Here is a 17,503-nt window from a genome sequence, read left to right as displayed (position 1 = left end):
TACGATCCTGAGTGATGTAACCCAGACCCAAAAAGAAGATCATGGGATGTACTCACTCATACATGGTTTCTAGCCATGGATAGGGGCCACTGAGTCTATAATTTGTGATCCTAAAGAAGCTAAACAAGAGGGTAAACCCAAGGAAAAACATATAGATATCCTCCCAGCTATGGGAAATAGACAAGATTGATGGGGAAAAAAATTGGAATCTTGTGGGGTGGGGTGGGATGGGGATGAGGGGTGATGGGGAGAGAAAAGTGTGAAGGAGAGGATGAGGGGAACTGGGGGAATCGGGGTGATTGGGGTTAAAGCAAGGTTGGATTGGGGAGCAGGGAAACTCATACCTTAGTTAAGGGAGCCACCTAAGGGTTGGCAAGAGACTTGAACCTGGAATGGCTACCAGATGCCCAGGGCAATGTCCCCAGTTAGTTCATTGGGGCACCTGAGGATAGGGAACCTGAAATGAACCTATCCTATAATCATACTAATGAATATCTTGCATATCGCCATAGAACCTTCATCTAGCGATGGATGGAGATAGAGACAGAGACCCACACTGGAGCACCAGACTGAGCTCCCAAGGTTATAATGAGGAGCAGAAGGAGAGAGAACATGAACAAGGAAGTCAGGACCATGAGGGGTGCACCCAACCACTGAGACAGGGGGGCCGATCTATTGGGAGCTCACCAAGGCCAGCTGAACTGCTACTGAAAAAAACATGGGATAAAACGGGACTCTCTGAATGTGGTGGACAATGAGAGCTGACGAGAGGCCAAGGAGAATGGCACAGGAACTTTCATCTGGCGATGGATCGAGAGAGAGACAGAGACCCAATTTGGATCAACCGTCTGAGCTCTTAAGGTCCAAATGAGGAGCAGAAGGAGGGAGAACATGAGCAAGGAAATCAGGACCACGAGGCGTGCACCCACCCACTGTGACAGTGGAACTGATCTATTGGGAGCTCTCCAAGGCCAGCTGGACTGGGACTGAATAAGCATGGGTTGAAACTGGACTCTCTGAACAAGGCGGACAATGAAGGCTGATGAGAAGCCAAGGACAATGGCACTAGGTTTCGATCCTAATACATGAACTGGCTTTGTGGGAGTGTAGCCTGTTTGGATGCTCACCTTCCTGGACCTAGATAGAAGTGGGAGGACCTTGGTCTTCCTGTAGAGCAGGGAATTTGGACTGCTCTTCAGTATCGAGAGGGAGGGGGAGTGGACTAGTGGGAGGAGAAGTGGAGTGGGGATAGGGGGAGGGGAGTGGGGGGAGGGGGCAATATGTGGGAGGAGGGGGAGGGAAATGGGAAACGGGGAGCAGTTGGAAATTTTAATTAAAAAAAAAATTAAAAGAATTTATTACTTTTAAGACATTTCCTTTAAGCTCCAAGAAGCCATCCTGACCCACCTGAACGAAGCAGGCCCAAACGAATCATTAATGGAATAAGTACCATTCAATTTTTTATCATTCTTAACCCCAAACCTCCTAAAGCCCCCCCACCCCAAATCTCCTCTTTAATTTCCCAAACCTCCTCTTTTCTTCTCTACTAATTTTCTTCTCTACTAATGCGACTTTTGTTTTCTAGCACCTTAATGACTACCCAGCTACCCAAAAGCCAGACAGATGTGATTCCTTCAATCAGCCACCTCAGAACATCAGCGGACAGGACATGATCAACAGGACATCACCAGGACAATCAATACTCCCCGGATCCCTCAGACAGATGCAATTTCTTCAATCAGCCACCTCAGAACGTCAGCGGACAGGACATGATCAACAGGACATCACCAGGACAATCAATACTCCCCAGACCCCTCGACGCCCAAAGTCAGCAGGAAGCAGTTATGAGAGACTGGGCTATGCCCCTATTCCCTACCCATTAAGGCTCTCAACCCCCCAGATTTTTAATAAATTAAAAAGTATGGGAATGTCATTCCCCAGAAGGCCCCTGAGCATGGCTCGCCTGGGGAACTACATTTCCCAGGAGCCCCTAGCGTTCCACACAAAGGCTGCGCAGGCGCAGAATGTGGTGCTTGACGCACGCACGTGGGGGACCCTTTAAAAAGGCTGAAATGCCATCTGTTCTCTCTCTTTTTCCCCTTCTCTCCTGCACGCCGCAATAAACCTCGCGAGCCGAGTTTTGTTGTGTCTTGCGTCCTCCTTTCCCTCCTTTCGCGGTGAAGAAGACGAAGAACAGAAGACGAAGAAGACTAAAAAGAGAAGAACAGATGAAGAGAAGAAAAATAATGACCCAGGCATAGGCAAGGACAGCTCAGGAAGTTAGAATAGTACTGACAAACAGAGTGACTTGAAATTTTAAAAGCACAGAAAGGAAAAAACAACATCAAAGTGAATAGAAGGCTGATAGAATGAGACACACCCTCCGTCACTTGTTCATCTGACCAGGGATTGATTTCAGAGCACAGAAAGACATCGACAATACATTGTTCCCACCTCTCTGCCAGGATGTCCCCTGAGCCTTGGAGAGGATGAAATGGGTACCATATTGAGGGCTGAATGGTCCATCATCACTTCTCAGAACTTTGGTCAGGTATAGATTCTGTATTAAACACTCCCAACTGTTGCAAACAATTCTCTGATGAAGGCTCCGTATGATACCACCTATAGCATAAATATGAATATTTAGAAGAAAGTTTGACCACACCACCATTTAGAAAAACAATAGCAGATACCACCCCAGTCAGAAAAAACTTAAGTCCTCCAGGGAGAATCAGCTACATGTGGTTATGGGTTGGCCTCTAGCCAATCTTAGCTGTTTACATCAGGATGGACTCAGCAGTGTCTACCAGGATGTGCTTTTGCATTCTGGGCAGAGTAACCATATGACCTTTCACACACTTTTCCATGATTCTCCTTTTTTATTCTTTGTGTATTGTGGATATTAATCCTCTGTTAGATATAAGGAGTCAAAGCTGCTTTCATCTCACTCCAGGCAGAGAGATAAAATCAATAAAAAAAAAATGAGAAAAAATGCTGGCAATGCTGTGGGGGAGAAAGAACCCTCATTCATTATTGTAGCCACTCTGGAAACCAATACAGAGAACCCTAAAAAACTATATGGCCCAGCTATACCACTCTTGGACACATGCCCAAAGGACTCACACACTACTCCACAGATGTTTGCTCAGCAATGATCACAATTGTCCTGCTCACAGTAGCCAGGAAATGTCCTGCAGTAGATGAACGGATAATGAAAATGTGGTACACGTACACAATGGAACGTTATTCAACTAAATAAAAATGAAAGCATGGATTTTGCAGGTAATGACTGAACCTCAAAAAGACTATACTGAGTAAAGTAACCCAGACCCAGAAAGACTAATGCTGCCAGTTCCTTCTCATTTTGGTTCCTATCTTCAAATCTTCATATACAAGTAGCTACCATCCCTCATCAAAGAAGCCTCTCTTACAGTAGGTGGAGACCATTTCAGAAAACAACAGCTGGGTACAATGCAGGGATCATCTGTCATGGGAAGCCCAGCCCTTTCTACATAACTCCTGAGTCTATGGTCAGAAACATTATAAAAGAGGGAGCAGAAATTTTGGAAGAGCTGGAACCAAATGGAATGTGCTGTGAAACACACTTTCCTATGAATACCACATAAACAAGATATAAGAACAATAATAATATCAATGGATAAATTAACATGAAAGGAAAAAGATTCTATGAGGTTCCCCCATCTAGACAGGAAACCATATGCAATCAGTGCCTGCTGAGAAGGAAGGAGAATTAATTGCCTTTCCCAGGGATGAGCCCCAATACAAAGTTGCCAGCCCTGAAGCCATAAACAGAAACAACAAAAACAGACTCACTCAGGAATGTAAAAGTTAATAGTGGCTTAGATATCACCTGATTTAGTTGGATCTGATTGCTGCCTGTAGTAAAATTTAAAACTTTAATGGAATTTGCTTCCTAATCAGACCTAGAATTAAAAATAAGTCGTATAATTAGAGAACTCATTATAAAACAACAAATTCTGCTTTCTGAAAGTCAATTACACAGTCGTTTATTAAGCATTTAATATCTGCTAATGTTGTATGAGAAGTGAACATGGAGCTTCAAGGAGTATAAAGAAAAAGAAAGTGGCAAGGGATGAAGGTCTTGGAATTGTCAAGAAAAATACTGCTGAGGGAGAGTTGCTGTGCCTGGGAATTTGAAGAAGCTCGGAGATAAGGGCCAAGAAGGCGCATCAAGCGTGGACTTGAGGAAATGGAGATGATTTTAATATTCAATTCAAAATGACATAGAAGCAGCAAGGAGAAGGGAAATGACAAGAAGCAAAAAATCTGGGTAAATGAACAGAAACTACAGAGTCAAATTGATGTGGGATTCCACTTTGTATGCTGTGAATTCCGTTGGTAAATAAATAAACTGCATTGTCCTATCTATAGGGTAGAATTTAAGTAGGCGGGAAAAACTAAACCAAATGCTAGGAGAAAGAAGGGCAGAGACAGGAGAAGCCATGTAGCTCCACTGGAGACAGACACTGGAACTTTAGCTGGTAAGCCACAGTCACATGGAAATACACAGATTAATAGAAATGGGTTAAATTAATGTGTAACAATTAGCCAATAAGAAGTTAGAGCTAATGGGCCAAGCAGTGATTTAATTAATACAGTTTCTATTGATTATTTAAGTTCTGGGTGGCTGGGATGAACAAGTGCCCTCATTACAACAAATTGGCACCCATGTGGCCAACTAAAACCTGAGGGAGTTTGGGAAGAAATTCTAGGCAAAGAAAGAAAGAAAGAAGGAAGGAAGGAAGGAAGGAAGGAAGGAAGGAAAGAAGGAAGAAAGAAAGAAAGAAAACAGAGTTAAGCACAGTTTAATGCTGCAGCTCCTTTAAGAGAGGCTTTCCTGACAGAAAAAACACTGACCTGTTTTGAAACTGCAGCTTCCTGGTTCACCAGCACAAACAGCTATGGCTCTTTCATGAGGTCTGGCTGCAGAGCATTTAAATGGGTTCTGTGAGCAGACTGCTACAACTTGCTTAATGGCAACTTAGACCCACTGTATGCCAAAAAATGGGGCAATGTACATGACTCTCAATGGCAGCAAAATGTGCAGGCATGCTAGGATGCATGGAGCAAGCAGGGAGGACTGTATATACCCTGGCAATGCAGCAGCTTAGATTCGTAAGAAGTGCTTTCCATTTTAAGAAGCACTTCTAATCAGAAAATAATTACAGATAGACAGTAAAGACAAATTCACGTGTAAAAGACCTCTAAATGGGTCATAGTGTTGGATAAATGTAAGTAGACATGGGAGAGAGAAGAAAAAGAATATAGACAGTTATTAAAAAAAAGTAAAAGGTTTTTAAAAAAGGTAAATCCTTTAAAGAGTCAGAGTATAGACAGTCATAGATTAAAGAAATAAAGAAAATAAGCCACATAAAGATGAAATACACATACAGAGTTTGGATTATGTATATTATTGTGTTTTCTTTGAATTTTTGACTGTGAAGGAATTAAGTAACCAACATATATGCTTTAAAGGTATTTTGCTTTCAAATTATGGATCTAAGAATATGTTGCTTTAGAAAAGAGGTTCTGCTTTTGTTTACACAGAGGTTGAGAACCTATGGATTCATTCCAGGATAATGTGCTTCCTTGCAACAAGAGCCTTTGAAAACTCACTGTGAACACCCTAAAACATTATTTCACCCTACAAACAGGAGGAAGCAATTTTTCAAGAGAACTATTCCCATATTCCCACTTATTGTTCATAATGTTTGTTTATATATAAAGGGGGTTATGCTTTGTATTGGTATGAAACTTGGTTTATTGATACACATTTAAGGTCAATTTTGTTATATTTATATTTCTGCTCTTGATTAAGGTATTGTGTTTGTGCAGCTCATTTAAAAATGTAATTAATACAAAATTAAGAAATATAGGTCAATAGATAATCATCTATAATAGTCAACCTTATAGTCATGTTAGTAAGGTTTTCTAGATATATAGAGATATATTTCAGTAGGTTTTCTTCAAATCTTTCAGAAACCTTCAGAATATGGCATTTAAAATGTTTTAAGAATGTAGGACTTTTCATGACATTTAGACACATATACTTCTGGTGCTCCAAGCTGCTTCAATAGAAGATGGGCATCAAAGAAGCTCCTTATGGAGTTGGTTAGCCATTTTGGGAAAGAAACTGCTCTTCTCTGGACTGACTAATGAACTGGACATACAAGAGCCACAGAGAAATGACAGCTGAACTTGCCTAAAGGTGAGGTGATTCTTCAGGATTTTGCTTCATGAAAGAGTCTGCCAGACATTCTCCAGGACACACAAAAAAAAGGGACTGACAAACTATAAATACAAGTGAATCTGTATTTGAAATATCCTACCTCATGGAAAATTCTGCTGGATACTATGGGCCTGTAGGCTAAAGATGAATGTCCCAATAATACAGAAGACCTTTGGATGACTGTCAAGGCAGAAATAAGTCTTGCCAATTCTAGAGTTTTGGAAGTTGCTAACAATGCACTTCTTTTTTTCTTGGGTAATATTATATCCTCTGGAGTATTTGATGAAGTTGAAGAATTGATAGTTATAGTTTTCCTTAGTTATGATAAAAGGTAAAGTAGATATAAATGTTGTAACTATAATTCTTACTTGATACTTATCATGTTATGTGGAATTTTACTATGTTAAAGTTAAAGCCTTTTGTTTTTTATTTAAACAGAAATTTCCCCTCTGAATGCTGTGAACCTCATTGGTAAATAAAGAAACTGCCTTGGCCTGTTGATAGGGCAGAACTTAGGTAGGCAGGAAAAACTAAACTGAATGCTGGGAGAAAGAAGGACAGAGGCAGGAGAAGCCATGTAGTGCTGCTAGAGAAAGATGCTGGAACTTTACCTGGTAAGCCAGAGCCACGTGGACAGGTCAAGCAGACAGAAACTTAACAGAGAAATAAGAGAACTAACAGATACATAACTCAAATGGAGTTAACAGACATCTATAGAACATTCAACTTAAACAAAAAGAATATACCTTCTTCTCAACACCTCATGGAACCTTCTCTAAAACTGACCACATATTTGGTAACAAAGCAAACCTTAACAGATTCAAAAAAATTGGATTAACCTCTTGTATCTTTTTGGTTTAAAGTTAGAATTTAACAACCCTGCTCTCAGAAGGCCTAAAAACTCCTGGAAATTGAACTGTGAACTACTGAACCACCCCCGGGTTAAGGAAGAAATAAAGAAAGAAATTAGAGACTTCCTAGAATTCAACAAAAATAAAGGCATGTACCCAAACTGATCAGACACTATGAAAGCAGTGTTAAGAGGAAAGTTCATAGCACTAAGTGCCTAAATGAAAAAGGTGGAAAAAACTCAATCTAGTGACTTAACAGCACGCATGAAAACTCTAGAACAGAAAGAAACAGACTCACCTAGGAGGACTAGAAGTCAGACAGTAATCAAATTGAGGGCTAAAATAAATAAAATAGAAACAAAGAAAGCAATGCAAAAAATCAATGAGACAAAGAGCGGGTTCTTTGAGAAAATCAACAAGATCAACAAAACTCTACAAAAACTAATCAAAAGGCAGAGAGAGAACATCCAAATTAACAAAATCAGAAATGAGAACGGGGAACATAACAACAGACACTGAGAAAATCCAGAGAACTATTAGGTAATACTACAAAAACCTGTACTCCACAAAATTGGAAAATGTAGAAGAAATGGACAATTTTCTGGATAGATACCATATACCATATACCAAAATTAAATCAAGACCAGGTTCAGTGCATTAACACAGGATACACTTTCTAAATATAACCCCAATAGGGCAGACACTGAAAGCAACAATAAATAAACAGAACCTCCCAAAACTAAAAAGCTTCTGTAAAGCAAAGGACACAGTCAATAAGACAAAAAGGCAGCCTACTGAATAGAAAAGATCTTCAACAACCCCACATCAGACACAAGACTGATCTCCAAAATATATATATATATATATGTATATATATATATATATATTAAACTCGAGAAATTAGACATCAAAATTCCAAATAACCCAATTAAAATATAGGGTACAGAGCTAAACAGAGAATTCTCAACAGAAGTATCTCAAATGGCTAAAAGACTCTTAAGGATATGTTCAACATCCTTAACTATCAGGGAAATGCAAATCAAAACAATTCTGAGATACCAGATACAAAGTGGAGTTGAGAGAAGCCATGTAGCCCTTTCAGAGACAGACACTGGACAGAACTTTGCCCAGGTAAGCCACAACCACATGGTGATATACAAATTAATATAAATGGGTTAAATTAATTTGTAAGAGTTAGCCAAAATGAAGCTAGAGCTAATAGGCCAAGCAGTGATTTAATTAATCTGTATGGTTATTTGGAGTCTGGGTAGCTGGGAACGAATGAGCGGCCTCCTACTGTAAGAGGCCTCTCTTGAAATCTCTGTGCTGTGAAAGTATACCCAACTCCATTTCTGGACTTCAAAGACCCTAAGAGGAAGAGACTCTATACATGTGTCTGAAGTTGATCTAGCCTCATAGGGGAGGGAGAATCCAGGTCTGCAGAATGACGGGGAGATGGGAACGTGTTTTGTTTTGTTCCTAAATGGCACACGGCAGAGACATCCCTATAACTTTTAATTGTAAACACTTAAGGATTGTTTAGTTTGCTTGCAAGATCTTCAGTAATAAAGTTTAAAGTTCTAAAAGAAAATTAAATTTATAAAAGAAGATTTAATCAGGAAATCTCTCTATTGTGTAGCTTTTTCGGTAAATACACAAGTTTCTTGATTTGATCTTTCTTTTTATTCACATTCTATTAAGTATGATGTGTACTTTCAGTTGACAATAACTGTTAATGTGACTATTTCTTAAGTCATCTGTGAACCAATGGACACATAAATGTCATTCTCTCATGTTACAACTTTTATTCTCTCTGAGAATGTTTCTCCAGAGTACTACCCTGAGATTTCCATTTGTACCAGACTTTGTTCCAATTGCACCATAATTACTTGACCCATTATGTGGGACATTGTGTGGTCATAACACCCTGAATGCACCCAGTAGTGGCAGAATATGGGGATTTTGAGGAGTGCTAGAATTGTCTTGTTTCAATTCTTATTTTGAAACCTGAAGGCCATTGTGTATAGGCTAAGGGTCAAAAGCACAGCTCTTCTGCCTTATATGGTACCCTGAATATCTAATATGCCCTTTCTGGACCAAGTTATTGCTATTTGATTCTTCAGGGGGAAAAATAGTACCAACAGCAGTCACAAAAATTAGAAAGTCTCCTTACTCTGAACACCTGCACCTCATGAGATGTGCTATTAATAGGCATGAAAAGCCTCTAAAGGAGACTCCAGTAGATGACAAACTAAGTTCATTAAAGTCTGTCTGAGGCATTGTACAGATGATAATTAAGTCTTGGGCAAGGACACAAAGTTACATTTCACCCTCACCTGTGTCCTTACCTGACTTTAGACTCATGGACTCTGGCTGTGAACCAGGAGATGAAAGCACACACCTAGGTAAACACGTGGCTCCTTTCTGCCCCCTCCTAAATGAACTTTGTTCTTGGCATATTCTGGTTTCTCCAAATGACGAGAAGAAAGATGTCAGGATAATCCTGACATTAAATAATGCACTCATTATGTGTAATTAAGAATTGACTTGAGCTAGAGAAATAACTCAGCATGTGCTGTGCAAATAAAAGCCACTTTGAGATTCCATCACACCATGGTCAGATGATTGCTATCAAGAGATGTAACGAAAATAAATTCTGGCCAGGATATTGTTGGAGAAAGGGCTGCTTGTTGGTTTCTGGTGCCTGGATAGCTTAGACCTAAAATAATCACACAAAAACTGTATTAATTAAATCAATGCTGGGCCCATTAGACCTAGCTTCTTATTGGTTAACTCTTATGTTGATTTAACCCATTTCTATTAATCTGTATATCATCACGTGGCTGTGGTTTACCTGGTAAAGTCCCCAGCATCTGTCTCTGCTGGTTCCATGGCTTCTCTCAACTTCTGCCTCCTTTTTCTCAGCATTCAGTTTAGTTTTCCCCACCTAGCTTTGTTCCTCCATAGCTCTGCTATAGGCCCAAAGCTGTTCCTTTATTCATTAATGGTAATCACAGCATACAGAGGGAAATCCCACATCAAGGATGTAGGGAAAGGTTAATTTTATTCATTGTTACTTGTGGAACCATGATGAAAGTCCATGTAAAGGCTTCCTCACAAACACTATGAACGTCAATGTGAAGGCTTCCTCACTAAACTGTAAATAAAACTACCATATGACCCAGCTATCCCATCCCTCTCCTGGCCATGTAGACTGGAAGGGTGTACAACATACTCTATTGCCCACTCATTGCTGCTCTGTTCACAATAACTAGAAAATTGAAATAGCCCAGATGTATAGAAACTAAAGACTGGATCATGACAGAGTGGCACATATGCACAATGAAATTTTATTTTGTGCAAATTTTATTTGGTGAAAAGAAAATAAAAATTTTGAAATTTGCAGGTAAATAATTGGAACTGGAAAAATATCATACTTAGTGAGGAAACAGAGACCCAGAAAGAATCTCATGTGCTCTTTCATTTGCAGACCTTTTCTTTAAATCTTTAGTTATTTGCTGGAGTTTTTGGGGTCGCTTATGTACACTATCATATCGTCTGCAAATAATGAAAGTTTAACTTCTTCCTTTCCGATTTGAATCCCTTTGATCCCCTTATGTTGTCTTATTGCTATTGCTAGAATTTCAAGCACTATATTAAAGAGGTATGGAGAGAGTGGACAACCTTGTCGTGTTCCTGATTTTAGTGGAATAGCTTTGAGTTTCTCTCCATTTAATTTGATGTTAGCTGACGGCTTGCTATAAATAGCTTTTATTATACTTAGGAACGACCCTTGTATTCCTAATCTCTCTAAGACCTTTATCATAAAGGGATGTTGAATTTTGTCAAATGCTTTTTCAGCATCTAATGAAATGATCATATGGTTTTTTTCTTTCAGTTTATTTATATGATGGATTACATTGATAGATTTTCGTATGTTGAACCAGCCCTGCATCTCTGGGATGAAGCCTACTTGATCATAATGGATAATTTTTCTGATGTGTTCTTGGATTCGGTTTGCCAGTATTTTATTGAGTATTTTTGCGTCGATGTTCATGAGTGAGATTGGCCTGTAGTTCTCTTTCTTGGTTGTGTCTTTGTGTGGTTTTGGTATCAGAGTAACTTCAGCTTCATAAAAGGAATTTGGCAATGACTTCTCTGTTTCAATATTGTGAAATACATTAAGGAGTATAGGTATTAGGTCTTCTTGGAAGTTCTGGTAGAATTCTGCATTGAAGCCATCTGGACCTGGGCTTTTTTTGGTGGGGAGGTTTTTTATAACAACTTCTAATTCTTCGCGACTAACAGGTCTATTTAGATTGTTCACCTGGTCCTGGTTTAACTTTGGTATATGGTACAACCTCCTTAGCGATAAGGGAAATGCAAATTAAAACAACTTTGAGATACCATCTTACACCTGTCAGAATGGCTAAAATCAAGAACACCAATGATAGCCTTTGCTGGAGAGGTTGTGGAGAAAGAGGCACACTCATTCATTGCTGGTGGGAATGCAAAGTTGTGCAACCACTTTGGAAATCAGTGTGGCGATTTCTCAGGAAATTTGGGATCAACCTACCCCAAGATCCAGTAATACCACTATTGGGAATATACCCAAGAGATGCCACATCAAATGACAAAAGTATCTGTTCAACTATGTTCATAGCAGCATTGTTTGTAATAGCCAAAACCTGGAAACAACCTAGATGCCCTTCAATGGAGGAATGGATGAAGAAAGTGTGGAATATATACATATTAGAGTACTACTCAGCAGTAAAAAACAATGACTTCTCGAATTTTGCGTGCAAATGGATGGAAATAGAAAACACTATCCTGAGTGAGGTATCCCAGACTCAAAAAGAGGAACATGGGATGTACTCACTCATAATCGGTTTCTAACCATAAAATAAAAGACATTAAGCATATAATGTGTGATCCTATAGAAGCTAAATAAGAAAGTGAACCCAAAGAAAATCATATAGTCATCCGCATGGAGAGGGGGAAGTAGACAAGAATCCAGGGCAAAAACTGGGAACTTGCGGGTGAGGTGGCATGGGGCAAAGGGGAAATGGGATGAGAAATATGAGAAGGGGAGGATGGGAGGAGCTCGGAGGATTGGGATGGTTGGGATATAGGAAGGATGGATACGGGAGCAGCGAAGTATATATCCTATCTAAGGGAGCCATCTTAGGGTTGGCAAGAGACTTGACTCTTGAGGGGTTCGCAGGTGTCCAGGAATATGTCCCCAGCTGGTACCTTGGGCAACTAAGGAGAGGGAACCTGAAATGACCCTATCCTATACTGATGAATATCTTGCATATCACCTTAGAACCTTCATCTGGCGATGGATCGAGGTAGAGACAGAGTCTCAATTTGGAGCAACGGTCTGAGCTCTTAAGGTCCAAATGCGGAGCAGAAGGAGGGAGAACATGAGCAAAAAATCAGGACCACGAGGGATGCACCCACCCACTGTGACAGTGGAACTGATTTATTGGGAGCCCACCAAGGCCAGCTGGTCTGGGACTGAATAAGCATGGGTTGATTCCGGACTCTCTGAGCATGGCGGTCAATGAAGACTGATGAGAAGCCAAGGACAATGGCACTAGGTTTCGATCCTAATACATGAACTGGCTTTGTGGGAGCTTAGCCTGTTTGGACGCTCACCTTTCTGGACGTAGATAGAAGGACCTTGGTCTTCCCGCAGGGCAGGGAATTTGGACTGCTCTTCAGTAACGAGAGGGAGGGGGAATGGAGTGGGGGGAGGAGAAGAGGAGTGGGGATAGGGGGAGGGAAGTGGGGGGAGGGCAATATTTGGGAGGAGGGGAGGGAAATGGGAAATGGGGAGCAGGTGGAAATTTTAATTAAAAAAGAATAAAAATAAATAAATAAGTAAAAAAAAAATCTTTAGTTATGTGCAATTAACTGTGAGTGCCTTTAGACATCAGACTGCTAGAAAAATAATTGTGAGGGAGACTCTGAAGGGAAGGGGGATAGTAGAACACAGGTAGTATGACAAGAGGAAGGAGATATGGTGGGGGAAGGTTTATGTCGAGAGGAGTTTAGGGGTATAGAAGTAGGTGGGATGAAACAGGGATAACTAACGCTAAAGATGTTCGAAAAAGGCTATATGGAAAGTTGCTGTTTTAGAAACTTCCACATGTACATACAAAACAAAAGTATAAATGGAGCCCCTATAATAGGGAATTGATAATTATCAACAGACGGTGTTATATGGATGGCTGAAGAAGAAAAATCAATGATTTTTACCCAGCCATTCCCCCTAGAGTTACCACAATGACTGACCTAGCAAGAGCAATCATTGGTGCCAGGGTGAGTGGATGTTACTGGAGTAGCCAATGGTTTTTCTTATTGAACTCAAGGATTACTCTATGGCTTAGAACTCGTGCCTGGTTCTATAAACCTGGCCAAGAACCTGTGGCTGGGGGGGTCACAGTTCCTCCACAAGAACCTGTTTTACTGGTTTTTTGGTTTTGTTTATTGATAAAAAGATCATCATATTGCCTTCTAAATGCTAATCTCTATATCTACAAATTAGTGATACCCTCAACCCTTTTCAGAGAAGCTTCATTTTGTAGCAAAAAGCAATTACCACAGACACTCACTGCAGGTCAGATCACAGGGTAAAGAACTGTGGAATACTCTTCCCTAAATAAAATACTTATGTTATGGCCTCACTGAACATGGCTCATGGAATATTGTAGAAGATGGGGTAGAGAGACTGTAGGAGCCAGAAGTTAGGGAAGCTGTTGTAAAGCAGTGTCCTCTGAACACACGAGAGACAAAGTACATATGAGCTCGCAGTGACTGTGATCGCCTGCATGTGACCTATACAGGATCAAACCCGTCAAAGTTCCAATATGGATGGGGGAAGGGCTTACGAAGCTAAAGAGCTCTGACAGTTGAAGAGTACTGAGGTAGGGAGAGCCAGTTTTCTTCAACAAGTAGCCCCTAGTATTGTGTCCATGTGTCAGGGGTGGCCCCAACTACACCCATTCGCATAAGGACAGCACAGACAGGACTCAGTAGCCTATGAAAAAAGAGACGAAAAAGGGAGGGGATTTGCAGTGAGGTTTGGGGAAGAGTTGAAATGATAATGGATGATGATATGATCAAATACACTATATACATGTATAAAGTTGTCAAACAATAAATTTTAAGATAACCAAAAATTTTAAGCAAACCAATATTTAAAAATAAAAATAGTAAAACACCAGTGTCAGTTAAATGACTCAGCAGATGAAGACATTTGCTATGCAGGCCTGGTGAGATGAGTTTGATCCCTGGAATCCATGAAAAAAGCCAGAAGTAGAAATGCAATCTGGAGTACCCCTATAGAGAGATGAGATGCACAGAGACAGGATGCTGGTACTGAAGTTTGTGTGCCAGATAGCCTGGAGGATGCAGAGGAAACTGTAAATGACCCTACCTCAACCTGGTAAAAGTCAAGAACTGATTCAGAAAGTTTTCTTCTGATCCCTCTACACCCACTGTGGCATGTGACCACCACCAATACTCATACATACACACATATATAAAATCAACTTAAAAACAAAATAAAATCCTTAGGAATAAATGTGGTCGCAGAAGAGGCAGATACCACAATAAAAAACATTGCCCTAAAGTAAGAACATGAGAGTGGTGGTGGCACTCATCTTTAACCCAGTTCTAAGGAAGCAGAGGCAGGTGGATCTCTGAGTTTGAGGCTAGCCTTGTGTACAGAGTGAGTTCCAGAATGGCCAGGCCTACACACAAATCCTGTCTACCAACAAACAAACAAACAAACAAACAAACAAAACAACCAAAATAAGAAAGGAAGAAAGGAAAGAAAGAAAGAAAGAAAGAAAGAAAGAAAGAAAGAAAGAAAAGAGACAGAGAGAGAACTTGAGAAACAGAACTTGAAGGAGACACTAACAAATGGAATCACCTCCTATGGTTATATATTGGCAGAATTACTATTATGTAGATGACTGTTACCAGAGTGGTCTTCAGATTCAATAAAACCCAACCAGAGTCCCAATGACATTCTTTACAGAACTAGGGGATCTTAGAATCCACATGGAAGGCAAAAGATTCTCAAATAACCAAAGAAATCCTAGGCACTGAATGAATAGTGTTGCCTGGATGAAAACACCTGGTCTCAAATTATACTAGAGAGCCATAGTAACAATAACAAAAAAAACCAACCAAACCAAACAAACAAACAAAAAACAGAATGGTATTGGCACAGATACGGATATGCACACCAGTGAACTAGAATAAAAGACACACAAGTAAACTTACACAGTTGCCACCACCCATTATCCAAAAAATACCTCAAAATATACATTGGAATAAAGATAACTTCTTTAACAAACAGGGTGTCAAATATAGAAAAATAAAGCTGGACAGTTATAATCACAGCACTCATGAAGTATAGGTAGGTGATCTCTGACTTCAAGGCCAGCCTGGTACAGGACAGCCAGAATTATACAATGAGAACTTGTCTCAAAGACAAACCACCTACGTTATATCTCTTACCCAGCACAAAAACAATTCAAAGTGAATTAAATACCTTAACATAAGATATGACAATTTGGATAGGTGGAGAAAAACAGACAAAACATTTTATGTTACAAAAATAGGTAACTTTCTGAAAAGAACTCCATTGAGATAAGAAATAATCCCGAGGATGGACAGAGTTGAATAAAACTGAAACACTTTTAATAGGAGGCAATTACTGGAGTAAAAGTACAATTTAAAGAATTGAAAATATTTGCTGACCATAGATTATACAGATCTACATTTAAACATATTCAGCGACAGAAAATAGACATCCACAAGTCATACATTCAATAAATAGGGTAATGAACTAAAGACAGTTCTGCAAAAACGATGTACAAATAATCACAAACATTTGAAAGCAGGTTCAGCATCCTAAACCACCAGAGAAATGCAAATTACAATTGCTTTGATATTTCCTCTCAATCTAGTCAGACAGGCCATCAACAAGAAAACAAATAACAAGAAAATCATATAGTCAACCGCATGGAGAGGGGGAAGTAGACAAGATTGCAGGGCAAAAACTGGGAACTTGCGGGTGAGGTGGCATGGGGCAAAGGGGAAATGGGATGAGAAATATGAGAAGGGGAGGATGGGAGGAGCTCGGAGGATTGGGATGGTTGGGATATAGGAAGGATGGATACGGGAGCAGCGAAGTATATATCCTATCTAAGGGAGCCATCTTAGGGTTGGCAAGAGACTTGACTCTTGAGGGGTTCGCAGGTGTCCAGGAATATGTCCCCAGCTGGTACCTTGGGCAACTAAGGAGAGGGAACCTGAAATGACCCTATCCTATACTGATGAATATCTTGCATATCACCTTAGAACCTTCATCTGGCGATGGATCGAGGTAGAGACAGAGTCTCAATTTGGAGCAACGGTCTGAGCTCTTAAGGTCCAAATGAGGAGCAGAAGGAGGGAGAACATGAGCAAAAAATCAGGACCACGAGGGATGCACCCACCCACTGTGACAGTGGAACTGATTTATTGGGAGCCCACCAAGGCCAGCTGGTCTGGGACTGAATAAGCATGGGTTGATTCCGGACTCTCTGAGCATGGAGGTCAATGAAGACTGATGAGAAGCCAAGGACAATGGCACTAGGTTTCGATCCTAATACATGAACTGGCTTTGTGGGAGCTTAGCCTGTTTGGACGCTCACCTTTCTGGACGTAGATAGAAGGACCTTGGTCTTCCCGCAGGGCAGGGAATTTGGACTGCTCTTCAGTATCGAGAGGGAGGGGGAATGGAGTGGGGGGAGGAGAAGAGGAGTGGGGATAGGGGGAGGGAAGTGGGGGGAGGGCAATATTTGGGAGGAGGGGAGGGAAATGGGAAATGGGGAGCAGGTGGAAATTTTAATTAAAAAAGAATAAAAATAAATAAATAAGTAAAAAAAAAAAAAAGAAAACAAATAACAACAAATGCTAGCGAAGGTGCAGGTAAAAAGAAATCCTTATACAATGATGATGACAACATGAATACCTTTCATGAAAGCTGTTGAGACCTATACATGACCCAGCTATGCCACTGGTGAGTACATGAATAACATACTCCAAGTCAATATAATAAAGAAATGCAGCAATAATGTCATGATTAAATGATTCTGACTATCCATCAGCACATGGCTGGATAATGAACATATGGTGTCCATACATATGATATTTTGTTCAGACATGAAGTAAAACAAAGTATGCCATTTTCTTGAAAATAGGTGCATTTTGTTAGATGAAAAAAAAATACTCGAAAAGATTAAGTTGCCATAATCTCTCCTCTTTGTAGATCCTAGATCTTGTGGATATAAACAAAACCACAGGCCAGCATTAGCAG

This window comes from Chionomys nivalis, chromosome 8 (assembly GCF_950005125.1).
Source record: "Chionomys nivalis chromosome 8, mChiNiv1.1, whole genome shotgun sequence".
NCBI lineage: Eukaryota > Metazoa > Chordata > Mammalia > Rodentia > Cricetidae > Chionomys > Chionomys nivalis.
This window is presented reverse-complemented; position numbering follows the sequence as displayed.